This window comes from Apteryx mantelli, chromosome 8 (assembly GCF_036417845.1).
Source record: "Apteryx mantelli isolate bAptMan1 chromosome 8, bAptMan1.hap1, whole genome shotgun sequence".
NCBI lineage: Eukaryota > Metazoa > Chordata > Aves > Apterygiformes > Apterygidae > Apteryx > Apteryx mantelli.
In genome coordinates, this window is record NC_089985.1 from 40,917,692 (window position 1) to 40,923,217 (window position 5,526).

At 52.1% G+C, this 5,526-nt stretch overlaps 1 long non-coding RNA gene across 1 annotated transcript; it reads right to left on the bottom strand.

The window, feature by feature from the left end:
• Positions 1–2,541: 2,541 nt before the first annotated feature.
• Positions 2,542–5,526, bottom strand: LOC136992528 (uncharacterized). The gene is made up of 3 exons (XR_010884810.1): positions 5,450–5,526; positions 4,124–4,176; positions 2,542–2,753 (listed from the first exon to the last, which is right to left on the bottom strand). It is a non-coding gene; the product is annotated as an uncharacterized lncRNA (long non-coding RNA).

The following is a 5,526-nucleotide window of genomic DNA, read 5'->3' on the forward strand; positions in this document are numbered from 1 at the left end:
CTGCAGTCTTGGAGGGCCACAGGCTTCCTCAGGGGGGATTTGGGGAAGGGACACCACAGACACCACGCTAAGGGGTTGGCGGGTCTCTGCTTACGTTATGCAAAAGCCCCTCTCCGTTTTCACGACTCCCAGGCACAAATTGGCCCAATGGGCCCCTCTGCTGTAGCTTTCTAGCACTGCAGCCTCGCACCGCAACACCTGCGCGCCGCACAGGTCCCCTCGCTGCGGGAGGCTCCAAGGGCACGTGGGATATAAAAACCTCAGCCTCTAAACAGAACTTGTATTGGACAAATACTTTTTAATTCACACGGCATAAAAATTACAGACCCTGGCTGCAGCCAAGAGCACCATCCCTGATGACTGTTGCCCTTCTAGATACTTTGATGAAACGATCTGAAGAAAACTAAGAGTTTGCAGCCTCCCACTCCCTAGGGCTCCCAAAGGCATGGCACAAAGTGAGCCTTGTGCAAGGTCAGGCCTGCTAAGGCCAAGCTGCACCAGTAACAGACCATGGGGCTTGGTGCAAACTGCAGCACCTCCATAGCCTGCTGGCTGGACGGTAAAATGAGCAGTGTCCTATGCAGCAAGAGGTACAGAGACTGAGTTAGGACACTAGTTAGATAAGGTGCTATCATCTTTAACAAGAAAGACCAGAACGAGAGCTGGGACTGTAGGAGGTGATGGACTGTGCCCTTCCTAGGTGCTTACACAAGAAGGTATTTTGTGTTATCTGTGCACTCAGATAGTTTTACGATCCTTGTGAACACCACACTGAGCCCTCTCCGTTATCTGAGGTCGTTTCCCCTCCACACCCCATTCCTTGCCAGTAGGGTGCAGACTTGGACCAAGGGAGTTGTTTTAAATAGCTTGAGGAGGGTGTCTAAAAGAGGGTTTGGTTTTCTGTACAGCTACAGAGTCATTTCTGGTTCTTCTGGTACGCAGCAACCTGCATCTCTGCTTTATTAACACTCCAGCAAACTGCACAGGACCCTGCTTCATAGCACAGCATTTCTGAAAGATCTTCCAAGCCAAGAGAGTCAATTAACAGGCAAACTCTCAACAGGGATGAAGCATAATTTTTATTCAAGTAAAACCAGAAGTACCTTAACCATCGATTCCCCCCTCCCCCTTGGCTGAGTTAAGAGGTGCACTTAAAATGAGCATCTTCCACTTCAGCACCGCGCTGCATCGTAGTTGCGTAAGTAAAGTCCTTCAGTCCCCCAGCTCTAAGGGAAACCCTGCTCTTGGCCGGGCAGCCCTGTGAAGCTCAGATGGCTGCCATCCTTCAGTTATCACAGTACTGTACCTTTACAAGAGACAGCATCAGCACTGTGATAACTGAGCCAGGGCAGCCTGTCAGTCATTGCAGCCACCGGCAGCCCCCCTGCAACACCGCTGAGCCGAGCGGGCAACTCCTCAGTCTTCTCATCCCGTATGTCTCCAAAACGGAAATCACTCCAAACACCGATGCTCAACTGCCAGGCGAGTGGCTCAGAAACCTGATGACCATTTAACAAAAGCGGCTTCGCATCTGAGGTTACAGTCCAGCAAGCTTTCCAGGTAATGAGTAGTATCTTAATGAAGGTGGTGGTGTCTTCAACGCAGCTCAAAGTGTTTTTAAGAAAAAACAAAGACAAAAAAAGTAGCTTCTTCTGCCCAATCAGCCTTAAAAAGCCAAATCTAGTAACACTGGATTTAATGGGGAAAGGGTAACATGCCCACTCTGCAAATACCGCTAGAGAAAAATGAGGGCGTTCCCCTCCCACCTCCTTTAAATTCACTGGAGCTGGAAAACAGCATTTGATGTTTATGCTACTTAAGTATTGAATGTCATGAGCCAGCCAGTGGGTATAACTGGCGAAGAGCCAGGGAAGTTAATGGAGCTATGCAGTTTGCAACAGCTGAGGACCGGGACCACTGACAGAGGGAGTAAGAGGGTAGCACCTCACCGTGACCGTGCTGAATGCTGCACCAAGCACGCTACGCTCCTACCAAAGCAGCAGCACTGTGGAATTTTACAGCACTGCAAACATGTTCAGCTGGGCTTAATGAAAGTTTGCCACATGTGTTCGCAGAGCTGGGATGGCAGAAGCCCATTTCTGCACCTACCAACAGCTTTGACAGGAGCAGCACCAAACTAGGCAGACGCCAGTCCGCTGCGTCCAGAAGCGACTGCAGCGGGAGTAAGCAGAAGAGGCGCCTACAGGCTTCAGGCGCTTCAAGCCTGTGGCTGGCATTTTAGGCCATAGGACCCGAATACAAACTTGTGAATTAAAGAACTGCACTACAAAATGATTAAGGATGGGGGAGGGGAATATAGGTTGACACACACTTTTTTTTAAATAAACAGACATTGCAATAAATATCATGGCACTGTTCCCCCCCCCCTTAGCTAACACCATCAAATAAACAGATTGAGTTCTGCAATAAGTTACAAAAACCCAAATCTATCTCTCAATGTGTTACACTGCTTTACAAGGTGAAAATTAATGGGTTGTTAGTTTTTTAAACATTATATTTAAGATATGAGCTGTACTAGTGAAGTCCAATATTTCTAACGGGAGGAAGCAGAAACTCCAAAAATGATTCAACACTCTAAACAAACAACTTACCTGAAAAAAGCATATCCTGACACGTTATACAGGCTTTTCAAGAGAGAAATATGTAACATTCAGCTGCGTCCAGCTACTATCAAAATGGTGTCTTGCACGTTTTGAACTCAAGAGGGCAACGGAGAGACAAACATGAAGCATCTGAAATGAAGCACGCAGTGAAAAAACATTTGTACATATTAAAACAAACTACAAACATACATTACATAAAAAGGAGACAGTCAACAGATTATGCAATACTGACGTAAGCTGCTGACACAGATGAGTTAAACATATATCCTAAAACTTGCTGAGTTGCCACCAACCATAAATTAATCGGCATCATTAAATAATCTGTTATTGCTAAGAAAAACTAAAAAAAACTTGGTAAAAACAAATATTTAGAAGCTCTGTACATATAATGACAACTTTTCAAAAGGAAGGGGACATTAAAAAAAAAATGAACCATTTGCACTCACTTTAAAATGTTTTTACAACACTATTATTATCCCAGAGGAAAAATTCTACTGACTTCAATAACATGGCATAAGGTAGAAGTGGGAATTTTGTATTTCAGAGGTTGAAGTGATTAGAGAGAGATTGCTGTTTTATGGTTCAAGTATGTCCTGATCTCATACTTAAGACTTTATTCCATGCTTCAGGAGTTTCTATTACACTATTTAAAGGGAGAAGGTACACGACCGCAAAGGTGAACGGTCCTTCCCCAACAGCCATTGGTACAAAAAGACTATGGAAGTTGCATACATATCCTAAGGGGTGATGCCATTTTCTCTAGAGAGGATGCTCCAATACATATATGGTTCGTTTCTCACATATAACATGCACATGCTGACTTTGCATTGCTCAAGTCAGAATAAAAATACAGAGACCTAATGTAAAAAGCAAACAGAAGTACAAATGTGCAAAAATGAAAATTACATTCTCTATTATTATCCAAAGAAATCCCCCTTTTAAACTAAAAAAACCCCCGTTAATTTAGGGTTTGGGGCATTTTTGTTCACATTATTAGTAAGGTATTGCACATGTCCATGATTCTTTTTTAATTCTCTGTTCCAGGGTTTGCCGCCAGATCTTGCTTTTGAAAGTCTTCTGGATCTGTCTAGATGCTTTTTAAACTCTGACTCCACCTTCCTGCCCCTTTGGGGCTACCAACTCAGTGCATTTTTTTAGTTGTTCTGTGTGAAACAAAATGCCTTTAACGTTGCACAGACAGGATTACTCATTTGCCCTGACCCTAACACAAAAGCCTTGTGATTCTTCACCCCACACCTGTCAAGCACATCTGACTACTACAGCCCTCTCTCGCCCTGCATTTCCAGAAGCGTTTCAGGTGTGCAGCTAGCAAAAATGATTTCCACCTTGATTAGTGTTATTAAAATAACAACTTGCAGAAGTCTGAACAGGAAAAATCACAAATCGCGAGAATACAACAATCTGAAACAATTGGATAGCTTTGATACACAGGGAAGACGCTGAATTCGGAGAAGCGATGGTGCAAGCGGTGGCGGTACCTGGTGGGTGCCCCGCACGGACGCCGCCGTCGGAGCTTCCGTGGACGTGGTGCCTGCAGCGGGAATCCGGCCTCAGCGACGCGGGAACCCGGCCTCGAGCAGCCGCCAGCGACAGCTCCCACGAATTCCCTCCCAGCGGCTGCAGCTCTCGGCTCCGACGCTCGTCCCGGTCGCAGACCGGACCCTCCCGGCTCACCCGCCCCCGCGAGTGACCCCCCGGCCAGCCCCACGACCACCCCCCCCCCCAAGACGTGGGCAGCCCCACAACTAGCCCCACGACCACTCCCCCCACCTAGACGTGGGCAGCCCCACAGCCAACCCCCCCCCAGACGTGGGCAGCCCCACGACCAGCCCCACAACCACCCCCCCCACCTAGACGTGGGCAGCCCCACAACTAGCCCCACAGCCAACCCCCCCCCACCTAGACGTGGGCAGCCCCACAACTAGCCCCACGACCACTCCCCCAGACATGGGCAGCCCCACAACCAGCCCCCCCCCAAGATGTGGGCAGCCCCACAACTAGCCCCACAACCACCCCCCCCACCCAGACGTGGGCAGCCCCACGACCATCCCCCCCACCCAGACGTGGGCAGCCCCACAACTAGCCCCACGGCAGACCCTCCCCCCCCCATAAGATGCAGGCAGCCCCACAACTAACCCCATGGCTGACCCCCTGCCCCACCCCCAGACATGGGCAGCCACACAACCAACCCCCACAACCGACCCCCCCCCAAAAAAACAAGGACACCTCATAACTAACCCCACAACCAAACCCCCCAAGACACGACCGACCCCCACAACCGAGCCCCACAACCAACCCCCCCCCAAAAACACGGGCACCCCATAACTAACCGCATGACTGACCCCCACAACCGACCCCCCCCAAAATGTGGGCGCAGCCCCACGACTAACCCCACGGCCAGCCCCACAAGTGACTCCACACACACACCCCCCCCGCAGACACGGCCAGCCCCGCATGCAGCCCCCCAACCCGCCCCCCCGGCGCGGGCAGCCCCCCCGGCGCTCACCCGCGGCGGCGGCGAGGCCGCCCGGAGCCCCCGCGAGCCCCCGGCGGCGGGTCAGACCCGGCGGCCCCCCCGCCCCCCCCCCGTGGCGGCGGCAGCGCCAGGCCCCGCCCGCGACGCCCCTGTAAACACCGCCGCCGCCGCCGCCCGGAAAATCATAGTGCGCAACGGGGCGGCCCCGGCCCCGGCCCCGGCCCCGGCGCCACCGCCCCCGGCCGCGGCCCCGCGCGGAGCGGCCCCCGCGGGGGGGGGGGGAAGGGGGGAAGGAAGGGGGCGGGGGGGGGGGGCGCGCGGGACCCACCTGTGGCGGCGGCCGGGGCGGCGGCGGCGCGGCCGGGCCATGACGCAGCACGGGCTGGGCGGCGTGAGGGCCGCCAT